Consider the following 8,052-nt stretch of genomic DNA (forward strand, 5'->3'; position numbering starts at 1 on the left):
AAAAAAATGATGCACGGAATACAAGTCTCCATAAAGATTACCTATTATTACAGATTGTGTGTGTGTGTGTGTGTGTGTGTGTGTGTGTGTGTGTGTGTGTGTGTGTGTGTGTGTGTGTGTGTGTGTGTGTGTGTTTTATAAGTAAAAACAAATATATAATAAATTTTTTACACTAATAATAATAATAATGATAATAATAATAACAGTAACAATAGTAGTAGTAGTAGTAGTAGTAGTAGTAAGAATAATAGTAATAATAATAATAATAATAAGAAGAAGAAGAAGAAGAACTAACTAGTAGTAGTAGTAGTAGTAGTAGTAGTAGTAGTAATAATAATAATAATAATAATAATAATAATAATAATAGTTCATGAATACGGAACAGACTTGATATTATGCTAAGTTGTTTTATGTTGTTGTGCATGATATAGCTTTAGTATTATCACCAGACGCTATCAGTACCGAGAAACGCGACTATCAATCCTTATCTCGTATCTCGTGTCCTCCTCCCCTTCGTTGTGGGTGCGGGAGGGGAGGAGGAGAGAGATAAAAAGAAAAAAATGAGAATTAGAAAAAAAAAATACTGATATAGACTTAAAACCTGGAAAAAGAATCTGAGAGAGAGAACTAGAAAACAAAAACAAAAACAGGCAGAGTTAGAACTATGTTAGGGGAAACTTTGCCTTTCAGACTGATGTACATTTGGCTACACATGTACCTGGGACAGTGTCAGTGTGAAGTGGAGGACTAATTACAGTTTCCAGCCTTCTTGCATCACGGTTACCTGGTCATTTAATCTGACACACACACACACACACACACACACACACATATATATATATATATATATATATATATATATATATATATATATTGATAGATAGATATAGGTAGATAGATAGATGGATAGATAGATAATGAATGGAGAAAGAAAAAGCAAAGGGAAGAAAAAAAGTCCCTGTGCCTAAAGGCATCCTCCATTCATAAAATATTTATAACAACTGGATTTGAATTGAAGTGGATTAAACGTTTGTGGGAAACAATTCCCAGGAAGTGAATTCCAGAGAGCAGTAGTTCTGGGGATCATTGAATTTTGATAAGCAGAGGTTCTGCATTGTGGGGGAGAGAGTGTGAGTTCATGGGCGCTCCCAGCTGCCTGAGTATTTCGGGAGAAAATGTGAAGGGGAGGCACAGTTCAAGCCAGTTCGTCTGAACACTTAGGGTAAAAATATCTATAAAATAATGCTAAAGAAGCAACGTTTATACGTACTGATAATGGAGGAAGATCTTGCGAAATGGCAGGATTATTGATTAATCTAATGGCTTTATTTTGAATATTGTCCAACTGCCTCAGTGCAACTGCTCCACATCCACTGCACAGTGGTGAACAGTATTCAGTCTGAGAACGCACATGACTTTTGTATATTGTGGCCAACTGCTCGTCAGTGAAGAACTCACGAACTCTGTACAGAAGTCCCAATTTTTTAGAAGAATTTTTAGCAGGGGATTTAACATAAGCTGTCCAGCTTAGGTTGGGGTTTAGAGTAACGCCTGGGATATCAATTGTAGTGGATATGGGAATACTGACATCATTTAAAATTATGTGAGAGTCTGAGGGACTCCTTCTATTGGAGAAATTAATGTATTTAGTTTTCTGAGCATTAAATGAGACCAGATTTGTTTGTCCCCATTGATTAATTTTTGAAAGGTCCTGGTTCAGAAAAAATTGCTGCGTTTATTTGGGAATTTATAATATCAAATTGTGTAAAGGAGGTACTGAATGTGAAAGAACTATGAAGGGTCGAGTCATCAGCATAAGAGTGTATTGGGTTGTGCGTGACAGATAGGAGGTCATTTATATGAATGAGAAAGAGGGTTGGCGCCAAAACTGATCCCTGAGGTACGCCAGCATTTATGGAATGAAACTGAGAATAAAGTCCATCTACCATGACCCGTATTTTTCTGTTATGAAGGTAAGAAAAAATTAGAGAATCCAGTGATGCAAGGCCATAGTGTGACATCTAAAGTCCTGTCCACACGAGCGGGCAACGCCCGCGGGCAAAAACGAGCAGTTTGCCTGTTGACGGGCTCAACGCTTGTGCCCGCGGGCAAATGCGTAAATGCCACGGGGAATTTACGCATTTGCCCGCGGACACAAGCGTTGAGCCCGTCAACAGGCAAACTGCTCGCTTTTGCCCGCGGGCATTGCCCGCTCGTGTGGACAGGACTTTAGCCAATAAGGCCTGGTGCCATATTTAACACCTCCCTTCATTCCTGTCAGTGCCACCAGCAAATAAGTGTCAGGGTTGTCAAGTGTACGAAATCCTTGTCCTCTGCTCCACACTGATGCTGTACCAGGTGCATATGTTGCCAGCTGTACATTAAAACTTAGGCTGTGTTGGTTTGCTCTAAAATTCTTTGGCGTTGGGTGGAGTGCTAGAGTTGTTATCAGTCATGTGAGTGGATGGTGACTACTGACTCTTCCATGCTCTTGTGACTGAAGGCGCCGTTGTACCATCCACTCACCTGATTCCCTTTGACCAGTCCAAAGCAGCAGTCTTGATCCACTGTCGTCCACTTTTACATTACGTGATGATGATGATGATGATAAAGGTGATGATGATGATGATAACAAGAATAAAAATAATGATAACGATGATGCTAATGATAATGGTAACAAGAAAGCTGATATAGATAATGATAATGGTGATAATAATAATGACAATAGCAGTAATAAAGATAACGATTATGTACAGTAGATGAAAAAATATGATCAAGATAATAATAATAATAATAATGATGATGATGGTGATGATAAAAATAATAATAATAATAATAATAATGATGATGATGATGGTGATGATAAAAATAATAATAACAACAACAATAATAATAATAATAATAATAATAATGCCTCACCTTTACCGCCCTGGCCAGTCCAAAGTCCGCAATCTTGATCCTCAGGTTGTCGCCCACCAGTACATTACGTGCAGCCAAGTCCCGGTGCACGTAATTAAGTTCCTCCAGGTAACTCATTCCCGACGTTACCTGTGTGCCGATACGTGCCTGGATGAGCGGGGGGAGCAGCTGGAGGTCCCCTGGTGGTGGAGAGGTGAGGGAGAGGTGAGGGAGGGGTGGTGGTGGCGTGAGAGAGGTGTGGAGAAGTTCTAGTGATGTGAGAGGGGTGGAGATGTTTGGTTAGGTTAGTTTAGATGGTGGGGAATAACAGCTGGTGGTTCCTAGGTGGTGGAGGGATGGAGAAGTTATGCTGGAGATGATGGAGGGATGGAGAAGTTATGCTGGAGATGATGGAGGGATGGAGAAGTTATGCTGGAGATGATGGAGGGATGGTGAAGTTATGCTGGAGATGATGGAGGGATGGTGAAGTTATGTTGGAGATGATAGAGGGGAAGAAAGTCTGGTTGGAGATGATGGAGGGATGGATAAGTTATGTTGGAGATGAGGGAGGGAGGGTGATGTTTTGTTGGAGATGATGGGAAGGATGGAGAAGCTTGGTTGGAGATGATGCGGTGAAGTTTGGTTGGAGAGTATATGAAATGGTGAAGTTTGGTTGGAGAGAGAGAGAGAGAGAGAGAAATAAGAAAAAGATGGAGAGAGAAGAGAGAGAGATGGTGAAGTAGGGAAGGATGTTGAGGAAGAACTGATTGGGTTTGGGTAGGTTAGATGGGCTGTTGTATTGTTATTGGTGCTTAAGTGCCTGGCCGAGTAGACCCATCGACCACAGGTAAACAAGTGCTCATGTGGGCCGTCCTACAGGTACACCACAATACATATACCGTGCATGGGATTGCGAAGAGAGGTGGGAAGGAGGTGATGGAACAGAAGGATGGGTAATGAGGTGGGACAGAGAAAAACTGGGCTAAGTTAGGTTATGTTAAAAGAAGGGAGGTGTGGTGAAGTTTGCTTAAGTTGGGTCTCATTTTGTTATATTTCGTTTCGTTATGTGAGACAGGGTGATAGAACAAGGAAGGGGTGATAAGGTGAGGTAAAGAAAAAATGGTTAAGTTAGGGTGTATGGTTAGGTTTCGCTTCATTCGTTTTGTGCGATGGGTTGTGAGGTTAGGGTGAAGGAAGGGTGGGCAGGACAGGGAGGGGTAACACAACATGAGAGAAGGTTACTGCACTAGGCCAGACCCTTGACAGCTTAGCAAAATTGGGTAGTGTTAATCTGAATGCAATACTTACGTCCATCCACTGAGGGAGAAGGACTAATGGAGACGATTTTAACCTGCCTAACAAGACACTGGGTTTATGAGTGACGTGTGCTTAATTTCTTCTTCATATCCTCCTCCTCCTCCTCCTCCTGCCATCTGAACAGGGTGTACTCCTCCTCCCCTGCCCCACCAACCACCACCATCCCTGCCCCTTCCATCGATCCTGCTCTCTTTCTCTGTCTCTCTGTCTGTCTGTCTGTCTGTCTGTCTTTGTCTCTCTCTCTCTCTCTCTCTCTCTCTCTCTAAATCTGAACCATCCAACCAACAACTCCCACCATCCACCACCTTCCCAGCCAATCACTTCCACTCCTTTCAACTACTACTACTACCACTACTACTGCTACTACTTACTCTTGCGTTCTTGTAGGTAGTCAAGTAGAGAGCCATTCTTTAACAGCTCCGTCACGATGTAGAGAGGCTGGAAGAAGAGAGGAAGAATTGAGTGACCATCTGAATTGAGTGTGACCATCTGAATTGAGTGTGACCATCTGACAGTGACCATCTGAATTGAGTGTGACCATCTGAATTGAGTGTGACCATCTGAATTGAGTGTGACCATCTGGCAGTGACCATCTGAATTGAGTGTGACCATCTGGCAGTGACCATCTGAATTGAGTGTGACCATCTGAATTGAGTGTGACCATCTGGCAGTGACCATCTGAATTGAGTGTGACCATCTGGCAGTGACCATCTGAATTGAGTGTGACCATCTGAATTGAGTGTGACCATCTGGCAGTGACCATCTGAATTGAGTGTGACCATCTGGCAGTGACCATCTGAATTGAGTGTGACCATCTGAATATCGAGCATTATTATTATTGTTGTTGTTGTTGTTGTTGTTTTTCACGGTAAGCAGATCTCCCTGTCAGTGAATTATTACTCCATGAAAAACTCGTATTTTTTTTTCCCACTTATTTTTTTCACTGTTATTTTTGTAGTTATTTTTGCATGTAGTTTTTCACTGTTATTTTTTACTTATTTTTTCAACACTGTTTTTCTCTTATTTTTTCAGTTACTTTTTCACTGGTTTTCGTTGTTATTTTTTCACTTATCATCATCATCATCATCGTCATCATCATCATCATCATCATCACCATCATCATCATCATCATCATCATCACCATCATCACCATCATCATCACCATCATCACCATCATCATCATCATCATCATCATCGTCATCATCATCATCATCATCATCACCATCATCATCATCATCATCATCATCATCATCATCACCATCATCACCATCATCATCACCATCATCACCATCATCATCATCATCATCACCATCATCATCATCATCATCACCATCATCACCATCATCATCATCACCATCATCACCATCATCATCATCATCATCACCATCATCATCATCATCATCACCATCATCACCATCATCATCATCATCATCATCCGAACCTCCTTTCCCTTCCTAGGGCAGGGTGAGGAGCGGCAGCGTCCAAACAGCCCGAGTTTGTCCAGTTCAATGGTCCACGCATCCATTCACTCATCATTCAGGCCGCCGGAATCCTGGCTCTATCTGATACGCCGCAAAACTTTCACCACCTTCTGTAGCTTCACATAAACGTATCCAATTGAGTCAGTCCGGACGTTGTCACTTTAAAAAGGGGTGCCAAATCCCTGATCTTGCACTTCTTCTCGCAACATTCATCCAGCCAGCTTGATCTCTTGTCAGTTCCCTAGCCTTACCGACTTCCAAACCTCTCTTCCTCACACACTCATCCACCATATCTCTCCACCTTCACTTTGGCCTAACTCGTCTCCTCCCTCCTTCAGATTCGTTAAAATATACCCTTCTCACCACTCTATTATTAGCCATTTTTTCCACATGACCATACCATCTCAGTACACTCTATTCGATTCTAGTGTCCACAGACTTCCTCACTCCACATCTTTCACGAATCACATTATTTCGTATCCTATCCACCCTCTGTACTCCAGGTACATTCCTCAGCAGTCCCATCTCCACTGCTCTTACTCTTGACTTTTCATTTTCATGCCACACCATAGTCTCACATCCATATGTTAAAGTTGGCACTCCTTCATGCAAGCCTCATGCAGCTGCAACACTCAAACCTCTGTTACTTATCAAGGCCTTCATTGCACCAGCTACTTTCCTTCCGTGTGTCACTCTGCTTTCCACATCTTTTGCACATTTTCCTCTTTTTTTCTATCACTGTACCGAGGTATTTGAACTCTCTTACCAATTCCAGTCTCTCTCCATTTTCTGTTACATCGTACTGTGAGTCACCTTCTCTCTCAATAACTATCACTTTACTCTTTTCTGCATTTACTCTCAAGGCATGACGCTCACAGACATCAGCAAAACTCTGCACCAGTCTACCAAGTTCCCGTCCGGAATTTGCAAGTAGTACTGCATCATCAGCATACAACAAATTTGAGATAAAACATCTATCACCATTCATTACCAATGCCATCCCTCTCTCCATTACTCGTGTTTTTACTTCTCTCATCACCCCATCCATGTATATATTGAGCAACCATGGGGACGTGACACAACTATTTCGGACGCCCGCATTGATCGTGAACCATTCACTTTGTTGCCCATTTACCCTTACACATGCTTCACTACCATCATAAAAACTCTTGACTTCACCTAGCAGCTTACCATCTACACTGTACATGCACAAAATCTTCCACAGTCCTTCTTTGTCTGCTTTGTCGTATGCATTTTTCAGATCCATAAATGCTATAGACAATTTGTATTCCTTCTCACACGCCTCCACTATCTGTCTTACTGCAAATATTTTATCCTCGCATCCTCTGCCACTCCTGAAGCCACCCTGTTCATCACTCGCTAGGACTTCTGATATCTCTCTTACTTTCTCCGTAATATTCTTCTATATACCTTCCCCACAACACTAATAAACTTATGCCACGATAATTCTTGCACTCACTTCGCTCACCTTTCTTTCTGTACTGGGGTACAATCACAGCCTTTTTCCACTCTGCAGGCACAGTTTCACTCATCCATGCCTTCTTACATATCTCCATCAAGCACTTTATTCCGCTCTCTTCACTACACTTAATCATCTCTGCATACACCTCATCAGCCCCAGCTGCTTTCTCATTTTTCAGCCGCTTCACAGCATTCTTCACCTGTGAGAGCGTCACGTCTCCTGGCACTGCATTCCTTCCCTGCACAACCCCAAAACCAATCATGTTTACAGCCGCTCTGCTCTCTGTATTCCCACTCATCAGGCTTTCAAAATATTTTGTCCATCTGGTCTTTACCTCATCCCCATTAGTTACTAATCTACCACTTACATCCTTCAGTGTGGTAGGTGGGGGCGCACACCATCCACTCATTCAGTGTATTGCTGCTCTCGGGTGTCTGCCCTTTCCTCTCCTCCATCCTTCTTTCCTTCCATCCACTTCTGTCTTTCTTTCCTTCATTCTTTCTTCGTCCTTCTGCCTACGGATGGCTTTACACTCCCACTTCTGTCTATCTTTCCTCCATTCTTTCCTCTTCCTTCTGCCTGTGGGTGACTACACTGAGTGACAAGCCAAATGGTTTCCTGTACACCAGGAAACCATTTACTATGCTGGGTGGTAACCATATATCCAAATTTTGGCGCCTGGTGGTTTACTGAGTAATTAAGGTGCTCCAGTCGGATTGAGCCAGTGAAGGTTTATATTAAAGGGGTGGTTGGGGTTTATTGCTCACGTAATGCCACTCAGGGATGAGTGAGGCTGGTCACTCATCTTACTTCGTAAATGTCAATACCAACTTGCCTAGCCCCGGGCTCCCACGCTTCTCTTGGGGCAGCGTA

This window comes from Coenobita brevimanus, chromosome 39 (assembly GCF_032717465.1).
Source record: "Coenobita brevimanus isolate Jiangsu-jjx chromosome 39, ASM3271746v2, whole genome shotgun sequence".
NCBI lineage: Eukaryota > Metazoa > Arthropoda > Malacostraca > Decapoda > Coenobitidae > Coenobita > Coenobita brevimanus.